This window comes from Morus notabilis, unplaced genomic scaffold (genome assembly GCF_000414095.1).
Source record: "Morus notabilis unplaced genomic scaffold, ASM41409v2 Scaffold542, whole genome shotgun sequence".
Lineage (NCBI taxonomy): Eukaryota > Viridiplantae > Streptophyta > Magnoliopsida > Rosales > Moraceae > Morus > Morus notabilis.
Window position 1 is genome coordinate 301618 of NW_010364664.1, and position 9735 is coordinate 311352.

A 9735-nucleotide genomic window follows, 5' to 3' on the forward strand; every position below is an offset into this window, starting at 1 on the left:
TCTTCTCCACTGCCCACCACCCCCGACTGCACCCTAAAAAATGAAAACGGAAATATAAAATGTGTTTGGTGTAAAAATTTTTAAAAAACAAAAACAAAAACGTTTTTGTCTTTTCTGAAAAACTGAAAACGAAAAAAAAACGTTTTCTCGTTTTCGTTTTCTTTTTCTGAAAACGGATTTCATTGTTTTTTTCTTCTCTCTCTTCTCCACTGCCCACCACCCCCGACTGCACCCCCCGGCATCACCATCAACACCGCCACCGTAGAGTACGACTGCGAACCACCACCACGCCCACATGGACTGCCCCGGCCACGCCGACTACGTCAAGAACATGATCACCGGCGCCGCTTAGATGGATGGCGCGATTCTCGTCATCTCCGAGGCCGACGGCCCCATGCCGCAGACGAAGGAGCACATCTTGCTCGCCAAGCAAGTCGGCGTCCCGAACATGGTCGTCTTCTTGAACAAGCAGGACCAGGTTGACGACGAGGAGCTTCTCCAACTGGTCGAATTGGAGGTCAGAGATCTTCTCTCCTCCTACGAATTTCCCGGCGACGAGGTTCCGATGGTCTCCGGCTCCGCATTGTTGGCTCTAGAGGCTCTAATGGCGAACCCCAAAATCAAGAGGGGAGAGAATCAGTGGGTTGATAAAATCTACGATTTGATGGATGAAGTTGACAATTACATTCCAATTCCCCAGAGGCAAACCGATCTACCGTTCCTCTTGGCGATTGAGGATGTTTTTTCGATCACCGGCCGCGGGACAGTGGCGACAGGGCGTGTTGAGAGAGGAACTGTCAAGGTTGGAGACACTGTGGATATAGTTGGGCTTGGAGAGACTAGGAGCACCACAGTTACTGGGGTTGAGATGTTTCAGAAGATCCTTGATGAGGACGTTTTCATTTCTATTTTCATACAGAAAACAAAATCATTTTGGAACCAATTCCAAACGCACCCGTTATTTTTTAAAATGTTTATGATAAAAAACATATGTTAAGATATTTATTGTAAAATTTTATGAGAAAAGAAGACAAATATAAGTTAAAGTGTATAGATTTAGATTTTTATCTCTTATTTTTTATAATTATTCTTTATAATTAAATAACTAAATTAGTCATTAAAAAGTATTAATTAAATGTAATGCGTAAAATTCAGATTCACGCACTTTAAGACTACGTTTAATAATTTTCTTATATTTCTACAAATCACCCTCAATATGCTTTTTAAATGAATCATTTAGCATAAATATACTATTTACCATGAATATTTTTATAAAATGTATTTATCCCTTTCTCCCTCATTGATCGTGTGAATATTTACGTGAAAAAAAAAAAAATAGCACTGATTCTTTAAACATAAATCTGATTCTTTTATATATATATATATATATAATTTGATCCTCTAGCCTTTTTGGTGCTAAATTCCATGGATAGATCACGGCCTATAAATTGAAAAGTTGTTGACTAGTATTTCATGTGCGTCAAGCTTATCCACCTAAAAGAATATTTATTTGGTAGGTTTGCTTTCTTGTCTATAAATTGGTCGGTTATACAAAAGACAATGAAATCTCTTCGTCAAAACAGACTTGTCAGCAAATCAACTTGTTCTGTCCCAAAAAAATATATATATAAAAAAAAATAACTTGCAAGCATTTTTGAAGAGTTGCTTACTTTAAAAAAGCATATAAAGCTTTGAGGAGTGGGTTTATGTTTAACATATAAAGTTAGGGAAAGTCTATTGTAGGGGCAGTGATTACACCCTACTGATAGGGTAAGAATCATCAACCATTGGATCATTTTTGAATGGTTTAGATTAGAATGATGTATCAAACAGTTATAAAATAGATTACACCTTTTATCAGAGAAAAAAAACTAAAAATTCTATCTAAATTTTATGTGAACCTCAAAAGCTGATAGATTCGTCCACCACCTTCGGCAACTCTTCCTCCTCCAGTGGAAGACAATCGATCGCTTTTGTCACTATTTTTGAGGAATTTGTGTCACGCCCCGCAGTCAGGGTGGTAACGTGGAGACTCGGTTAGGGGATAAAGTGAAATATTAAAGCAAATTCCCCAAAACAAGCCTCCTAATTCGATTGAAAATAAAACACAAGGAAGAGACCAACACTCAAGCCTCTTACATTGTTCAGGGTTACACCTACAGGAACTATCCACATGATCTTACAGTATCATACATACATGGACGTACAAATAATACATTACAGTTACAGACATCAACCACAGTCTATAAATCCGAATATAAGAGTTTACAAAATTTACTAATCCTTACATTCGTGCACGACAAGAGGATGAACACAACCCTCTCTCAACCGGGTGGTAGCAACTCAACTACTCCGTATTGCTCCTAGAGTCACCTGAGAGGGGTTAACATTTATAAAACAATAAAACGTGAGCGAAATGCTCAGTAGGATATATTTTGAAATAAACTTTATAAATAAATAAATAAGCGAGTAAATAAATAAATGAATAAGTAAATAAAATAAACATTCAGTTTCAACACAACAGCCGGAACCTCACATCCTTTTTCTCAAAGGAAATGTAAGTGAAAATCATTGTATTACATGTATCAGCAAGTAATTTATACTATGATAAATTACTTACACAACCAAATGCACAAGCCATCACCCCCGGGCCGGGTTTCGGGTCCTGCCCCTAAGGATGCACTCTCCACATCCTATCTAGGCCATCAGTCGGTTTACCGATTCACAAGATCTCTTGTCTTAAGAAATAATTCATTAAACTTTATGAAACAGTTCATTATACTCCCATGAACTACAACAAGCCATGGGGTTAAAAATGTTTTCTTTCACAAACATGCCCTTTCTTTAAAACATTTGCGAGGCCAAAATTCTTTTTGAAAACAGGCTCACAAAGGAAAGGGGTAAGGAATCATACCCCGTGAATATCAAACCTATGGCTAGCAGTGCACTATTATAGCTTCCGCTTCCTCAAGCCCCTCAATCCGAGTCCTCAGCTAACAATAATACAAGACAACACTTTAGGATCCAATTGACATTCCTAAAGCAATTTCAATCTCAGTTATACCATTTGATTTCCTATTAGTGTGCCATAATCAATTTCATGTTTCAAATCATCATTCCAAGGGTTTTAATTCCAAAACGTGGATTAAAGATGCTAATCCATTGACTCTGGGTCCCCAAATGAAGCTAATTTGGGTTCCCCTCAAAATCAGGGCCAAAACAAGGCTTTTCAGGCAAAACAGGGTCAAACTCAGTGCACACTAGTCGACCGGTGACAAAGCAATGCAACACCACCGGTCGACCGGTGGTGTGCAATTTGGTCGACCGGTAGCCTAATGCAGTTTGGTCGACCAGTCCGGTCGACCTGTGAAGAACAACAGGGCGAAGAAAGCCCGCGGAATCAGCCCAAAAACATGCGATTTCAGTTCCAAATTGACATATCTTAAAGGGAAACCACCAGATCCGGGTTCTAGGTCCTAAAACAAGTCCAAAGAACCCAAGATCTCCAATTTCTACTATGGTTTTACTCAAAATCCATCAAAATCCATTTCGAACTAAAAATAAGTTTTAAAATCTGAAAACTTAAGATTCAAGAGAGATTTTTTAGAAATCTTACCTTGAATCCTTCTCTTGACATTGAAAATTTCTTGAAATTCTCCTTTGGTTCGAAATCCGGTTGATTTGAGACACAAATGGGAGAGAGAGAGAGAGTGAGAGAGCGAGTGAGGAGAGAGAGAGTATGCACGGGAGGAAGGGAAGGAAAAGGAAAGAAAAGAAAAAGAAAAAGAAAAAGGAAAAAGAAATGAAAAAGAATAGGTGTCACAAAATTAAAATAACAGTCCAGAAATGCGCCCATACACACTTCTGGATTAAAATAAAATTATTGAGAATATTTAAATTCCTTGGAATTATTTAAATTACACCTCAGAAATATTTATTAATCAATAGTCAATTAATTAAATCAGACTAGGCACACTAATAAATCTTAATTACATCAATTAATCCCATTTAATTCTTCGGGGTGTTACAATTTGGTAGTATTTCTCAAACAAATTAAGAAAACCGAGCAAAGAAATGGTTCATCCTGAACACAAAATCAACAGTAGTAAAGATTTGAAACATATACACAAAGAAAGCAAAATAAAGAAACGACTACCTGTTGATTATTCAAATACTACTCTCACATTTATAATTTTTACATTATATTTTGCATAATGGATTTGGGCATGTGAATTTCTAAGACACGTTTTGATATATACAAATTCTCTCTCCTTATTAGAAAAACAAGATAAACAAAGTACAAACAGATCAATCAATTTTTCTCCACCCTAAGCGGAAATAATAGTTAGGAAAAAAAAAGTAAAACATATACTCGTGAATGTGCCTGAAGTCTTCCCATTTGAAAAGAAAAGACAAAATGATTAAGGAAATAGTAAAAACCCTTATTCATTGGAGTTGTTCATCTTCACCACAATCATATAGCTTTTCCATTAGAAAAGGCCTTCGCCGTTTGCCCTAACCGACTTCGCGATAATCATGTGTTCTGGTGATTTGGCCTTCATCATTTGCCCAATCCGACGGTATAGGAGGTTGCCATCGGACCTCCTCAAGAGTGGAATCACCTGCGATCTCACTGATTTCATCAAGGGACCCACTCACCAGAGTTGAGATTGTGGGTTTTTGAGCAGGACATAGATGAGCGTCAAAGGTTGGGAGCCTCAGTGGTTGATTATGAAGTGGGTGTCGGGGGCAGCAGCGATGGAATGCAGGGGAAAAAGAGATATTAGCTCTTCAATTTCTTTTTTTTAATTGTGTTTGGGCTAGAATTCAGTGTGGAAGAGACTATAAAAATCCTAACTGAGATTTAATTTGAGTCTTTTGATTCACACCCTATGGATAGAGAAAAGCAAGCCCCCTACCGTAGACATGCCCATAAAGCTATTGGATAAATATATGAAGAGATTCTAATTCTAAAAATTATTATTAATTCCTTTAAAAGATGATGTGAAAATGGACATATAAATATTGTCTTGTATGCCTTCCTTTCCAGTTTCCACCATGTAGAGAGTCTAATTAAGAGAAATCAACAGTTAGTCCCTAATTTTCAGTAAATAATAAGTACTTAATGGATGAAAATAAAATCAAGATGATTGTAAGTTGCATTAGTGATGAACTGTGGAAACACACAAAAAGAGAAAAAATAATAATTTAAAGGCCATAACGACCATCATCGTCATGGAAGGCCAAGTCGTAGCTTCTCGCATTTAAAAAAAAAAAGTAATTTAAAGGCCATTGAAATTATAAAAAGCATGGACTGGAGGCCAAGTTGGGTCTTCTGGATGGGTGTGGTTTTAATGGTTGGGGTTGCTATAATATTTATTTATTAATGAGTATTATTATTTTAGTCGTAAATATTAATCTAATTATTGTAATAAATTAAATAATTGATAAAAAAATATGATAAATAATAAAATTAGAATTTTTTCGCGCTATGTCATCAAATTTTCATATTTAATAAGTAACACAATGAGAATACAACCATTGAAAACTTATCATATATGTTGTGAAAAATCGTAACGCAAGTATACGCTATCGCAATCAAGTAATATAATAGTGAATAAGAATATCGTCCTACGAGAATTGTTGTTTACTAATTACCGAAATTGTATTAACCCCAATTTTATTTGAATACTTGAAAAGAGAGTTTATAAAATTAAGTAAAGCAAAACTAAAACAATTAAATAAATTAAACAATGCTAAGCAATGGATGAAAATTCAATAGATTAAGATTCTAGGGTTTCTGATTTCACCAAATTAATCATGTTCAAATTCCCATAATTCAAGAAAATTAACATTCAATCCTATACTGACAGCAATTTCTCTAAAGCAATTATTATTCTTTCTCAAGCAACAATAATATTAATCCAACAAGTAAAATCTACATCTCTGTCAGACTTCTAAACCTGTTGAAAATCATTAAGTGCAAGAAATTCAAAAGAACTGCACAAGCATCATAGATATCTCTATCCTATAAACAACTCATGGTATTTCAATTAAGAGCTTATTCAATTATCACCTCTCAGTCTCAAATCAAATACAAAATCATGTAATAGTTGGCCAAACAATCACAAGCATTAAGAATAAATTGAAATACTTAGCATATATGGATTAAACATCAATTACTTAAAAAGAAGATTGAGAATTCGAACATTCATAATCCGGCTACATCGTAGCCCTAGAAAAAGTAATTAGTTCATCTCTAAACAAAATAAATTCCTAAACAAAGTCTTAATCATTGGAAAAGAAAGAAAAGAACTAGTTTGGAGTTGAATTGAAGCGTCTCCGTCTCCGGATTTGAGCTGTTCTTCTTCTCCGTCCCAATTCTCCTTTTTTTCTCTTGAATACTCTCTCAAAAGCCAACCGTCATTCCATAGTCTAAAAGTCTCCTCTAATTGCCCTAGAATCATCTATTTATATGTTTCCGAGCATTAGGGTCAAAACGGGTAAGTTTTCTCACAATTGGCCTTCAAAACGCGTCTTTTCTCGCGTCATAGCACCGCGGCGCTGAGTTCCTAGCGCTGCGGCGCTACTATGTAAAATCCTGGGCGCTGTGGCGCTGTCATGGGCGCCTACGCGCTGCCCATTCTGCCCCAATGCACTAATTCCGTCAGATTTCAGCGAAATTTGTCCAAAACCTTCCAAATCATAGACTTTCACTTAACATTCAAACAAAGAACAAAAACACACATAAAAACTAACAAAAACCTCGAAAACCAACTAGATATTAAGTGTAAAATGATACTAAATGAGCAAGTAAAACTCACTCATCAATATATAATACATATTTTTTGAAAACATGTATGTATCACAATAGTGATATAATTGAATGGATAAATTAATAAATGAATCACCTTATAGAGCAATAACACCTGCACTAGTTCAAAAAGGTGGTAGGGATGCCAATTTTACCCGCGGGTATCCGCTCCTAATAGGGTGAGTATGGGGATGCTATATGGCGATGGGGGCGGATGTGGGGGTTAAAGTTAACTCTTGAGTCATGAGTGGGGTAGGGGTGGGGGAAGCTCTCTCATCTCTGACCGTGCTCGATTATATGTACTTTTATTTAATACATATTTTATATATGTGTGTGCTATATTTTATAAAAGAATCCTTATAGAATTATTAGATATTAGTGGCTATATTGCTATATTCTATAATAAGTTTAATGAAATTTACTTTGATTATAATAATGTTAATATTTTTCCTTTTAAATTATTATTTCAATAGGTAAATAGATAGGGAATGCGATTTTTTTTCTCGGTGGGGAATCCCCGACCCCACCCCGCTTTAAATTAAGCGGGTATGTATGCAAAAAGAGAGTAAGGTATAAGGATGAGAGAAGCATACCCGTCCCCATCCCGTCCCATCACCATCCCTAAATGGCGGGGCTAGAAAAGTTATCCGATAAAGTGAGAAAAAAATTATAAAGAGAATTTTTTTATTAAACAGTAGCATAATAATTATGTATTTCAATTATCGAATGGGATACGGTTATATTAAAAAATGAATATAATTACAGTAAGATTATATAACTAAAGTTCTAAAGAGAACTTGAAAGATAAAGAATGCGTTTAGAATTCGTTCTAAAATAATAATATTTTTTGTATGAAAATAGAAATGAAAACGTTTTCAATCTCAGGCAGAAATCATTTTTAAAAATGCATTTGTTAGTTTTATCAAGAAATTATTTTCAGTATAAAAAAACTGAAATTCCGTTTGGTTATACATTTTTGAAAACATCTAATAATATTTTAAATAATATATTAAATAAGAAAATGAAAATATTTATTTCTTATATGTAATGAAATAACCCATTAATAGAATAATTATGTATATATATGTATATATATATCTCTCTGCTCGAAAGAGGAAAAAATAAAAATAAGAAATGAAAAACGATTAAAAATTGTTTTTCATTTCTCTCTTATTTATGTGAAACTAAAAAATTATTTTTATTTCTGTTTTTTATCTTTAATTGCTCTAAATGCTATGGCCTCATTTATTTCACCGATTCGAGTTTTCAATTTTAAATTTTTACAGTAAAAAATTCTTAAAAAATGTCACATCTAATTTTTTCTGCTATAGTAAAAAACTCTAAAAAAATGTCATATCTCAGTTCGAATTAAAAACTCGAATCTGCAAAGTAAATGAAACGTATATTCTTCTCATTTTCATTTTTTATTTCTTGAAGAACGTAATAAGTTTTTGGAATTAATTCTAAACACGCTGAAAAAATCGAATACGTGGCTCTGTCGTTGCTTTCTTCCTGCATTTTTCACACAATTTGTCCCTTTTCTCTTCTGAACTTGAACCATAAATAAAAACCGTCATTTATCTGATGAAGTCTTGTTCATTTAGGATATTTCTCAATTTCTCAATTTCTCACAAGTAAAATAGAGTATATTAGTTAAGAAGAAAAAGTTTGAAAAGGGCAAAGAAGATGTCGGACGAAAGTAACTTGTCAAGTACGCACCTTGCAACTTGGCACGTTGCGTTTCGGGTTCAAAGGAGGAAGTTTCCCGATGGGCCCCAGGTTGAACAGCCTTTGCCCATTTTTTTATTATTTTAGAAAATAAACAAATACTTTATAAAATATATGAGTAAATTTTTATACGTCACTTTTATACCTAGTTCATTTTATAAATTTGAGTTTTTAATTTAAATTGATATGTGATCTTTTTTGAGAGATTTTAATTATAACAAAAAAAATTAGATATGATATTTTTTGAAACCTTTTTATTGCAGAAACTTAGAGCCCGTTTAGTTGGATGATTCGTTTTCTGATTTGAATTATAATTCATGGTTCGCTATAGTATTTTCTCTCATAAAAAACACACGTAAATAAAAAATAATATTAATCTTATGATTCTAATCCATGATCCAAACGGGCTCTTAGAATTGAAAACTTGAATCAGTAAAATGAACGAGACATTAGTTAATATCCTTTTTTGTCAAGTAATTATATTGGTTAAAACTTTAAAGGACATTAATTAAGAGTAAGAGTAAAAATCTAGACACATATACTCTAAGAATAAGTTTAATAATTTTTTTTTAAAAATTATTACATTTAGATTTTTACGTCTCACTCTTTAATATGATTATTTAGCTAGAAAATATATTAATTAAAAATAAAAAATAAAAATCTAGACCCATAAATTTTAAAATTTATTTTGTCTTCTTTTCTCATTTTTCAATGATTGCTTACTTCTTCTTCTTTCTTATCTTTTTCTTTTTTGAAAAAAAAAAAAAAAATCAATTGTGTTATTTGGTACTATGGCAGAAATTCAAGGCCTAATTAACTCGTTTTTTCTCCTCTCAAAATGCTCTCTAGATTCAATAATTTTAGAGGCTCACTTTAGAATCCCTTCGCAGCCAATGTATTGTTGGGTGTGGAGGCATAAGTAAAAATTAGGTACAGAAATGTGCCCAAAGCTCAATACTATAGATCCTCACTTTAAAATCCCTTCACGGTGAATGTATTATGCATTGTTGGTTGTGGTGGCATAAATAAAAATCGAGTTTGTCTTTGAGTATAATTAGATCAGATTCTTTACGTTTATTACAATTAATTGAATTGGAAAAAAATTTTAAGTGACGTTTAGTTTATGAATTTAAAATCATAATCCATACTTTTTAAAATTTAAATTTTTTATAAAAAAAATACTATAATAAATT

The 9735-nt window shown here is 33.5% G+C and overlaps 1 pseudogene; it reads left to right on the forward strand.

Annotated features, from left to right (window-relative positions):
- Window positions 1-213: 213 nt before the first annotated feature.
- LOC21394540 lies at window positions 214-4787 on the forward strand (annotated as a pseudogene).
- Window positions 4788-9735: the final 4948 nt, after the last annotated feature.